The following is a 12308-nucleotide window of genomic DNA, read 5'->3' on the forward strand; positions in this document are numbered from 1 at the left end:
AACCCAAAATAAATAAGGCTAACTACAGATAAAATTAGCAAAAAATAAATATAGATAAATACAGACGGAAATTGCACAAAAAAAATATATAATAAAATCGGGAGCCTTATACATAAATTCCCTAAATTAAATTTGTCAGGGGGAACCGGAGGGAGGAGAGAGAGAATTATCACAAGTTTTAGTTTTCATTTCAGCACTCAAGCGCCATGCCTCTAAAACGGAGGTCAAATACTTTCGATCTTGAACAGCCCCTATCCCTCCTGCTGACTCCATCCACTCTACCACTGACTCCTTGAAATGTTTTCCTCTTTAACAACAAACCTTGTAGTGTTTTTCTGCTGATCCATGATGATGATGAGGAGGAGGAGTATTTGTAAGAGGATGAACAGCTACCCAAAATCGATGTCCTGGGGCTCAGCTGAGTTTTCAAATTGAGTTCAGCAAAATAACCACGTTTTCAAGCCCTTATGAAATTTTAAGTTGTCCTTTTCTGAGTGAAGAGGGAGAGGAAGAGAATTCCATAACTAAGGGGCCACATAAGAGCAGGTTCTCCCTCCTTATTGAGTTGGGAGAAAGGGTGCGCTATTAGCATGGAGGCTACAGCTGAGCATCGCCTCCACCTAGGGCAGGAGCATGGGATTCTAGATTAGATGAAGCCTGAGCCCCAATTCTATGTGAGGACTGGAGATGAGGATTATTCTTTTCTTTCTCCTTATATTTCACCAGCAGCACTTTTAAAACCATACCATAAACAAACTACATTTCCACATGGTACTCGGTAAAGAATCACATTTCCATAATCAATCGTCTTCCTTCAGTCCCTTGAAGAGGATCCTTGACTCCTGTTCAATCACTTTCTTCAATCCTCATCCTTGGTTCTATTAAAATTGCTTATGTTGCATTATATTGCTGTTTATGTGCCTTACACTGGAGGAAGGAAGTCTGCAAAGCACACTTGCATCTCTCTAACAGCACACCGCGGGACTGGTGCCTGGGTCCCTTGTGCAGGTATTGTTTAATTATGGTGCGACGTGCATAAGTGGTGTAGCCTCTAGCTACTAGAGGACGCTGTATTCAGGGGATGTTGTGGAGCTTATGGCTCTTTGCTCTCTCCTACCCCATCGGTATGGAACCTGAGTGTGCACAGGAAGCAAAGGAGGAGCTCCGGGCCTCATCTGACGCATAGGAGCGAGAGAGCCTACTAATTAATTAAATAATATGAAATAAAAGAAATCCCTGCTGTGCCTGGAGCCGGACATTCTGAAGTCTTTCCAGTACGGACCGAGAGATGCTGTGCATTTGTAGGACACAGCCTAGCCCCAGCCTGATTAAATATGTAGACGTTTGTGTCCCAAGGCAGATATCCCCAAACTGAACCTTTATGTCCCCATAATTTCCCCCAAAGGTTCCTTTGTGTTAATTTTTGCTGTTTGTCTGCTTTAGTCGGGGCTGTTGTAGTCAGCAGAGGTATAGCTCCACCTTCATGGAAGAGTTGGAGGAGGTGGGATTCATCCTTTTGGATGGCAGTCTCACAGAGGCTGTTGACGCCTCCGTTAAAAAAGTTGTATTAGATGCCTTGGCGACTCTGAAGAAGAGACTCATTGTAGGAGAGTAGGATCTGCACTTATGTTGCCCCCACTTTTTTTCTGATGTATACACTGGTTTCTGGCTATAGTCTGGCTGGGTCCCTGCAAATCAGGGCCCCAGTCTCACTGATCTCTCTAAACAACTTGGTGTGCATATTAGATGCACTAGTGATTGGATACTGTGGTACCTTATGAGCCCCTAGTATATGGTACCTTAGGTACCTAGGGCATTGGTACTTCACAGGCCTACCAGGGGCTGCAGCATGTATTATGCCACCCCTGGGAAGCATTCTCAATCTGACACCACAGGCCTGCTACTGCAGCCTGTGTGAGGTAGTGTTAGCACTCCTCACTGTGGTATAGGTTCCTATATCTCACCATACACACACATATAAACCTATCAGCCACCCCTATTGCAGGCCCTAACAATTCTGAGGGCAGGGTGCTTGGTTTACTATGTGAAGGGGTGCTTCTGCATGAGCAGGACCCCTCTGCAGCTGGCAGAGTCTATTCTCTGCTGCTGTTTGTGGATGCGGTTAAACCATATACTCTTAAGTGCATTATAACCTCGCGGTAAATGCTAACTTTGGAATGACTGCATCAAAACATGTCGTGTTTGGTGTCCAACAACTTGGAATCATACCCCCACACCAGTAACTGGTGTGGGAGTATGATCCCACCCTTCTAGAGGGGATGACATGTACCCACTGTACTAAACGGTAGAAATCTCCTAGAGCCCTGGCATCACAAAATGGATGCCACCAGCACAGACACTGGGCTGCCCTCCTGCTGCTGACCGAAACTCGCAGTGGAGGAAGCCCAACAAAAGGTATCCTGTCACAGGGAGGTGTCACCACCTCCCAGACAGGAGTTAGTGTATTGGAGCTGGGTGGGTGCACTCTTAGAGTGCTTTGAAGTCCTGCACTGGGGGAGCAGTAGGCTCATCTGTGCATATGCCAGCTCAAACCGGTTCAGGGGCTACCTGCCCCTGCTCTGGTGCGAAACTGGACAAAGGGAAGTGGGTGTAACCACCCACTACCCTGACCCTCCTAGAGGAGTGGTCATAGAGCTAGTCCCTCCCCTATTTTACTACAAGATAGCAAGCATTGCCAATGCAATTCAGATTACCCTGGACGAAGCTCTACTAAGAAGAATCCTGGCCCTTCGATGTTCCACTATCTCTGGAAGACTGAAGAATCTCCCTTGGAGTCAAGGAGTGACTCTCCTGCTTGGCAGGCACCTATAACTTCAATCAACGGTTGCAAACTTCACCGCTCCCGCTGGAGTCCGAAGTCCCTGCATCCCCTGAAGCAGATTTCCTGACCTCTCGATGGCCATTTTGAGTCCCCAGCGCAGCTGTGGCATCTGGACCCCACGAGTGATGAGAAACAGCAATACCAGGGAACCGTGCACTGATTTCGAGTGCAAACCCTAAACAACGTTCTACGAACTTGTGCTTTGGACCATTTGTAGTCCAAGTCCCTAGCAGGTCTTGTTCCAAAAATCAGCGGCCTACCCCGTCCCGAGTGACCGTGGGCTCCTGCTAAACTTTTCCAGTGAAGGCATCTTCGCGGTTGCTTGCCCGTTGGCTAGTGACTCCCCCGAAGACTTTCCAATTGACTTCAAGGGCTCTCCTGGTTGCTCCGGGCCTGCCCTCACTTACCCTCGCTGGGTAAGTCCATCAGTCTTTGCTGGTCTGCATCACCGACTATCTTCAGTCCACACAAGACTTGCAGTTGCCAAGGCTTGTTGGCTCCAATCCGGTTGCCGACACCGTCATCAGCTGCAGACGTTGTGGGACACTCCGAATCCAGCTGCTGGTCATAGTCGATCCCTCCTGGACCTCGTGAGCGAAGAGACAAAACACCATCGACAACCTGAAGCGACGCGACATCAGTGGTCATCCATCCTGCTGACAACCGGTCACTGGCAAGTGACTTTGAACACTGTCCCCTCAATTTTCAGGTCCTCTTCATCTTCAATCCACCTTCGGATTCCAGCAGACACCTCTTCAATCGTCTCAAGCAGCAAGTCTTCATTGGTCTCCATTGAAAACAGCATCGCGACCCGACACCTATGCACCCGGCTTCCCTGGGTGAGGTAACTCGTGCACTCTGGTGCCCAAGTGTGTGTTGGCCCTCGAAATACTTACTCTGTAAGTGGCTTGCTTGTTGACTTCTTCGAAGTGCCCTAAAATTTTAAAATACAAACCACGACTTGCTCCATTTTAACCTATAGGAAACCCGCGGCTGTGTTTAGACACTGCACGCGTCTCCCGTGGGCTTGTTTCTTACCTGCTAACACTGCAGTAGTGAAGCCCCAGCGATTCCCAAGGCCCTAGGTTTTGTCATTTTGCAAGTCGACTTTGTTAAACCATTTTCTTAGTATATGGTCTGGTACGCCCCTGGGGCTCCAGCCATATTTGTGCTTAATTTATATACTGTTGACATTTGAATATTTACCTGGCTCTAATCTCATAAAGAGATTAGTAGAGTGTGTCTAGAAATAAATACATATATATTTGATATATATACCTGTGTGGTGTCCTTTTCATTTGGTAATTCAAGAGATTATAAGGTAAAACAAGCTGCTTTACATTCCTCAGAGACTCAGCCTGAAGGCTGCTCTCCACAGATACCACTAGGATAGCTTTCTTTAAAAGGTTGTCTTAAACCTATCTACCATAAGAGTCGAATTGGACTGGTGCAAGGTGGCCACTATAACTAGTGACCAGCATATGCCAGGCCAACTTCTCACACTCATGCATCAGGCTGTCAGCCAAGGAACCTCTCATCTGTATGGAAGACCACTGAGGACCATCAGTGTCCTGAGAATCTCTGAGGTATCACCCCATGTGGCACCCAGGAAAGGTGAAAGCAAAGCGACCAAGGGGGTAAATCCCAGATGGGATGCTTTTTGACAGGCTAAAAAGGCCTTCTTTGCTAGTTATACTTACCCCACATGGGGACAGACAGTAAGGGTATAGAAACACAAGCGAGCCAGCAGTTCCACAATTTCCCCCAGATGATGGGCATCACAATTTAGGTTTTCACCCGACGGATGGCAATGAGATTCTGAAGGTAACCATGAGGCGACCAGACCCTTGCATTCCAAGATGGACACCAAGAGATTGGGGCCCGCCCCACAAGAAGAGGCAGGAGATAAACCCCATCCTTCTTCATATGCATTGGACCTAAAGGACATACACATAATCAGCAGACCTTTCAGCGAAAACTGGCAACTAAGGTAGCCTCTATGTGGTTGTCAGCCTCAGAAAACCAGTGGATAAGGAGATAAAGAACCTGCTCAGAGCAGAATGCCCCCGGACCACTTTTGAGAGGCACGTAGAAATGACCCCAGAGAGAGATGTCAAAATGGCCACATTTCTGTCCAAGTATGACAAGGATCCTAAGAAGTCCCCAAAAAACAAACAGATCCTGTTTGTGTATAGGGACGCACTATTCACATGCCCTTACGGTGCTCTTTTTAAATCAATAATACATTCAAAGTGATCTCATGATCTATGTTATTTATAATCTCTTAACAATACTTATGCGCATGTGTAGTTACACATATATTTCATGTTTTACATATGGGTTTTCACAAAAGGTTTTACACAAAGTAACACAAGAGAAATATATCAATCAGATAACAAACAATGTCTTCTTGTTTATTTTCTTGATCGTTTTTTCATTTTCTCATTTCTTCATTGTGCGGGCAAAGTATTTACATTTCCCAATGCATTTCGGTGAAATACCTTCGTCAGGAGGATACTGCAAATAATACAATTCAGTCTTTTAACACAAGTTTTCTTCTGTGTTAAAACATAGTACTATCAACAGAGTGTAACAAACAGGAGTGTTGGATAAACACCAGTGGTCCCATCACAAGAAATGTACTGATTATGTTTAACTTGCTCATTACCCATGCAAATCTAAAACACGCAAAATGGACACATCAGAGGTGGATACCTAAGTGAAAGTATAAGTGAAAGTATATGCACTACTGTCACCCTGTGTCAAAATCAATTGGTAGTGTTAAAACGCAACACCTAAACCAAACTCCATAGCCCGTGCTAATTTGAACCTGCCACCAATAAACCAAAAAGCTCACCTTTACATGAATTGAAACTGCATAAACAGCCAGTCCATGACGTCTATAAAAAGCGAAATACAAGTTATGTACACAATGTACCATCATATGCAAAAACATATCAACCACATGCCCCCTTTCAGGGCTTCAACAAAGAAACCTACTTGTTCTCCAAGGAACGTCCCTCTCTGCTTTCTTGAAAAGTATTTGATAGTGAACCCCTTGTTCTGCTGTGAATGACAAAAATAGTCATTTAGTTTATAACAAACCGCATTGCCTGAATCTAATGTGAACCCCTCCCTGTGGGCTGCCCCAAAATCAAACCTGTCTGGAAACTCTTGCAACAAAATATTGGCTTCTCCTTCCCGCGTATTCCAAGTTTGCCGGGAGACTAGCTCCTCGCTAATACATCCTGCATCTGCGTGTGATGTATACAGCACACGGTAAAGATATAAAACAGACTCTGTGCTAAAGACTCAGTTATAAGGCTTTGTTACACGGGGAAAACAGACTTTATCCACGTTCACCGTTACCTAAACCTATGCCGCAACTACACGTTATAAAAACAGACTTCTTTGAGTCACCTCACTGTTAAAGAAAGAGACTCATAAAACTTATGCCAATGTGAAATTATGATCTGAACCCATCGCAAAACATGTATTGCTGATGAGTGAAAATCCATTCCTATGGTGGACCTGTTCGTCTAACAGAAACCTGAGCTTAAGATGTTCGCTTACATGCACAAGTTGTGAATGTAATGATATGTGTAAAATAAGAAGTGAAAATAAAATGCCATAAAATACAATGTAATAAAATACAGTAAAATAAGATTTATTGCGTGTCTCACGTGCCTTAGATTGATGTAGCATTCTGCGTGTCTTAGTCACATCCACAATGAGCCCGAGAAACAATATTCTAACAGAAGCTCTTAGTGACAACAAAAAACTACAGTTGCAACTCTACAACAGTATACATAGTCATACACTACTTTCATCATAAAAAGCAAGTCATTTCAATTTAATCATTCAGACCACAAGGAATGAGTATTTCCAGAACGTTTCTCTCTGTGCTAAATGTCTAGTAACATCAACATGTGGTGATTCTGACACCCTTTCCAATATGGTGAAACGTAACTGTGGTATGGTGTGCTTCATCTCCCCCCCAGTGTACAGCTAAGCATGACTTTATGTTAGCGGTTCGAATCATGCTTTTTATGTTCGGCTATGCTAACCTTAACTTTCCTCGTTGTGCGTCCTACATACACTAGCCCACATGGGCATTTTATGGCATATACTACCATTCTGGTATCACAGTCTGCCGTATGTTTAAGTCTGATCATTTTCCCTGTGTGCGGGTGCGCAACGTTATCACCAACAATAACATTCCCACAGTGTCCACAATTGTGGCATTTACGCATGCCCTGGTTGCCAGTGTCACCCAGACACGTGGGAAGGAGAAGCCAATATTTTGCTGCACGAATTTCCAGACAGGTATGATTTTGGGGCAGCCCACAGGGAGGGGTTCACATTAGATTCAGGCAATGCGGTTTGTTATAAATTAAATGACTATTTTTGTAATTCACAGTAGAACACGGGGTTCACTATCAAATACTTTTCAGGAAAGCAGAGAGGGACGTTCCTTGGAGAACAAGTAGGTTTCTTTGTTGAAGCCCTGAAAGGGGGCATGTGGTTTATATGTTTTTGCACATGATGGTACATTGTGTACATAACTTGTGTTTCGCTTTTTATAGACGTCATAGACTGGCTGTTTATGCAGCTTCAGTTCATGTAAAGGTGAGTGTTTTGGTTTATTGGTGGCAGGTTCAAGTTAGCACGGGCTATGGAGTTTGGTTTAGGTGTTGCGTTTTAACACTACCAATTGATTTTGACACAGGGTGACAGTAGTGCATATACTTTCACTTATACTTTCACTTAGGTATCCACCTCCGATGTGTCCATTTTGCGTGTTTTGGATTTGCATGGGTAATGAGCAAGACAAACATAATCAGTACATTTCTTGTGATGGGACAGCTGGTGTTTATCCAACACTCCTGTTTGTTACACACTGTTGATAGTACTATGTTTTCACACAGAAGAAAACTTGTGTTAAAAGACTGAATTGTATTATTTGCAGTATCCTCCTGATGAAGGTATCTCACCGAAATGCATTGGGAAATGTAAATACTTTGCCCGCACAATCAAGAAATGAGAAAATGAAAAAACGATCAAGAAAATAAACAAGAACACATTGTTTGTTATCTGATTGATATATTTCTCTTGTGTTACTTTGTGTAAAACCTTTTGTGAAAACCCATATGTAAAACATGAAAAATATGTGCAACTACCCATGCGCATAAGTATTGTTGAGAGATTATAAATAACAGATCATGAGATCACTTTGAATGTATTATTGATTTAAAAAGAGCACCGTAAGGGCCTGTGAATAGTGCGTCCTTATACACAAACAGGATCTGTTTGTTTTTTGGAGTAATATTATACCTGACAGGGGATAGTCAGGATTAGAGGGCAGCACCAAGGATGAATATTGGAAACTTGTATAGTTTGATGAAATTGAATACCTTTTAGGTGTGCAGGTTATCAGCACTGTTATAGATAAGGATCCTAAGAAGGCCATTGAACAATCATGGCAGTCCTGTCAGCATAAGCTTTTAGTTTTTGCAGGGCCCTGACAAAAATCCTAGACATGGAGGTTGCAAAGAGGAATTCAGGTTCTCTCAAATCGCCAGAAACCTTGTCGGGGTGGGCCAAAGGACCATCATATGCCTAGGAAATACCCATTGCGCATTATCCACGCTATGATACAGGTCCCTGCTTATTAAGGTGGACCCAAAGTTGCTTGATCTGGCTTCTTCAGAAGCAGGCCCCATTGCATTAAGAGGTCTTTTTAGTGATCCTTTCATAAAAGATCTAGGGAAGTTCATTACAACTTTGACATCCCTACACAAATTCCAGACATCACTCAAAAAGATCTCTATCATCAAGGTTTTCCTTGGAACTGGATGAGGTAGGGGGCGCTGAGCCAGCCATTTTTCCATCCAAGCTCTGCAAAGAAGACACTATTTTGAAGCGACGTCAGTGGCAAGACCAAAGTCAATTCTCAGATACTTTGTCTCTTTTTAGGATTCTTCCCCTCTAGAGGAACCAAACTTTTACTCTCAGCTCAGCGCTCGTTTCACCGGTGCCACGCTTTATCTTTTACATGTAGCTTCTGCACAGCATCTCCCTGTGCGGTGCCCTCCTTCCCTCCTCAGAACAAAACCCTGCCTATTGTACACTCCTCCCACCCCACTGCCTGCTTAAGGAGACTGCGCCTTTAACTTCAGGCGGGTGCTTGGAATAGATATTTATAGAGGAACAAGTGGTCCCTCCCTACAAATATATTAGAAAATGCACATAGAAGTCAAATAATTGCTATGGCAACGGAAGTCAAATGAGGTAATATAAGAATTTAATAAATCTTGAAAAAACTCATAACATAAAAAGTAGGAAACACGTATGACAACAAACAAATAAATCAACAAAGCTCAGACATCTTCACAAATAACAAACAATTAATGTCCCTTCTATTTTAAGGTACCAATGCTATCCTTATTAAAATGAAAAACAATTGCAATTGCCATGGTCATGGTACTCCATGTCGACTATATTTCGATCCCTCTTTATGATCTGGGGATCATAATCAGGACTTAATTGTATATGCCTGAGACAAGAAATGCCCGTGGAGGCATTCAGTCCCAAAATTCGGGTATTTCCTAACTGTAGAAAATTGTGATGATGGTGGGCCGGCAACCACGGTGGCCACTAGTTGAGCTGGCTGTGGGGGACCACGGGTCCTGTGTTAGAGGTCAATACAACGAAAGGTGTATAGCTGCTAGTGGAGCTGGCTATGGGCAGAAACAAATGGAGGTCTGAAGTGTTCCAGTGAGAAAGCCGGCGGCCACCGCAACGGATGATCCGAGCACCTGTGGCAGCAGTCTTCACTGATAGAACGTGATTAGGGAGAGGCAGCAATGTGCGGCTCCCAGCTGCAACGTACAAAGACAGCACCTATAGTTAAAGTGCGCGTCCTGAACCCTGAGGTTTGACTTCCACAACACACCCCCTACCAGGAGGATTGACAACCAGGGGTCAACCGGACTACCCCTGCAGCACCCAAAGGAGGCAGGACAATGACAGCAGCAGAATGAGGCGAATTCGAAGACAATCTCCAGGGAGGAGGTTCAGCCGTAATCGGCATGGAAAACATGGACGACACTTCTGGCTCCAGCTTCGAAGACATGAGCGAAATCCATCAGGGTTTGAAGGAAGAGGTAAATGATGAGGAGGTGGAAGCTGCGCTGCAGGAGGCGAACAGGAGGATGGAGAGTTCCTTGGGATGAAAAGCATCAAAGGACTGCTGGGCCGACAAGTGGCAGACGAAATATGGCAGGCTGGGAAGAGACAAGCTTCCAAGGCCTTCAATCTCTATGCTACCATTGATATTCTTTGGCCCTACTTTGACATGGAGCCACTCCAGGTTCGCAACAGACTGGTGGAGTCCATGGTTCCTGTTAGAATGATCAATGTTCCTCAGAAAATTGCTGGTGAGCTGTACGGTCCCCTGGTGCTGGTCATCACCCTGGTGGTGATTCTTCTTCATGACAGACATCCGGCACTGTCATTAGAGAAAGTACACTGATGGGCACTGCCATTGGCACGTACTTTGGTTATTGGGTTGGCTTCTCCTCTTTCATTTACTTCCTGGCTTATTTGTGTAATGCTTTGATCACCATGCTTCAGATGCTCTCTTTGTTGGGCTATGGGCTCTTCGGACACTGCATCGTGCTTTTCATCTCCTACACCATCCACTTCCACTCTCTGTTTTACCTCTTCTGGCTAGTCATCGGAGGGCTGTCCCCGCTGTGCATGATTGCGGTTCTGATTTTGTGGACAGTTAGACGCACCCATCGGCTCATCCTCTGCGGAACGCTCAATGCCCTACACATGCTTTTTCTTCTGTACCTGCACTTCGCCTACCACAAGGTTGTGGAAGGTATCCTGGACACATTGGTAGGTCTGAATATGCCCCCCCGCAAGAGAGTGGCTAGAGATATCCCCGTCATCTCCTCGCCTATACTGAATGCAACCATGAAAGCCCTGGTTACGACAGCACAGACTCACTGACTCCAAGCTGCTCACAGTGAGGACAGAGACCATGAGATCAGACTCTGGCTGTAAACTGCGTTTCCTTCGCAGGATCAAACGATGGTCCTACAATGAAACTACTGGCCACTGGGTCAAACTTAATTAGAGTGAATATATTTGCTGCACAACTTCTTTTTCTATGTTTTGGGCTACTTTTATTTTAGATTGTATTTTAGAGGTGGTAGTATGGAGGGAACGCTCTGTAGCGCGCCCTTTTTCTCTCTTTCGGGCCGGACCCTGGCCTTCCACAGAACCCTTGGATAAGTAATGTTCAGAGATGATTGTGTGAACTTTCGCAGTGTTTTACCAGCTGTGTTCTTGTAGTCCGGCAAAGCATGAACTGCCACACTTCATTAAAAGGATGTTGATGTGAAAATAATGATTGTTCCCCTGTATGACTGTACAAGGATGGAGCAGTACTATGCAGTGCATGTGTGGTTAGTACATGTATTGGGTGTATGTATTCTTGAGAGGAATAGATTACATGAGAGATGCAGTACTGTGCCTTGCGTGCACTGGGAAAGCATGTGCTGTGTGTGTGTGCTTGCGTGGAGTACAATACATGAAAGGTGAAGTGTTGTGCAGCGTGCACAAAGTGAGTGTGTGTGCTGGCAGTGTGTGTGTTTGTAAATAGCACACCCTGGTTAAGTATAGAAAAGCTCCAGTGCTGAACAGTGCACACAGACTGAGTGTGTGTGTGTTGAATGTATGTGTAAAAGTAAGGGTAAACTGCATGGAGGGACAGCGTTGGAAAGAAAATGTACTGTTGATGTGCACTGAGTAAGTGTGCTTGCAATGTTACATTACATGGCGGGCCCTGGGTTCCATTTTGGGAAGCCTAGGCCTGCTTGGAGAAGATATGAGGAAAAGAGGAATCCCCCCCACACAGACTTGTGTATTTCTGCATTCCTGTTAGTAGGATAAGGGTATACTGTAGTGAAAAGAAAGAGACTCATTTTACACTTCAAACTACTGCTTTTTGATTTAGTGATAGATCACAAGAAAGAAGGCTGGACACCGCTCAGGAAGAGAGATGGGGCTGTTAAGGGAATTATAAAGAGTAGGGCTGAGGGACTGGGATTAACCTTTTGATGTACATATCACTGTGGCTGACATCAGGTGGGAACTCCGGTCACTCCCATGAATTGTGTTGTGGACAATCAGCTTCGCAGTCATGCCTGCTGTGATAGACATCTTTCAAGTGCCCACTTCAAAAGAAGCAGAACCGCAGCATAAAACTATAAAGTCTCAGACCCTAATTCACATGTGGTGTCTGAAAAAGGACTATAAGAAGGGGAGGTTGAGTACCCCAAAATTTCTATGAGCACTCGGGAAATAGTGGGCGGCAGCAGCCACTTAAATGAGAAGGGACTGACGGAATGCAGGATGTAACCTGGTGGTGTAGGTAGTAATACTCTCACCTCAC

At 44.6% G+C, this 12308-nt stretch overlaps 1 pseudogene; it reads left to right on the forward strand.

Annotated features, from left to right (window-relative positions):
- The first annotated feature begins 9894 nt into the window (after positions 1-9894).
- On the forward strand, positions 9895-10861 carry LOC146857952 (protein YIPF3 pseudogene; annotated as a pseudogene).
- The last annotated feature ends 1447 nt before the right edge of the window (positions 10862-12308 follow it).

This window comes from Triturus cristatus, chromosome 3_2 (assembly GCF_964204655.1).
Source record: "Triturus cristatus chromosome 3_2, aTriCri1.1, whole genome shotgun sequence".
Lineage (NCBI taxonomy): Eukaryota > Metazoa > Chordata > Amphibia > Caudata > Salamandridae > Triturus > Triturus cristatus.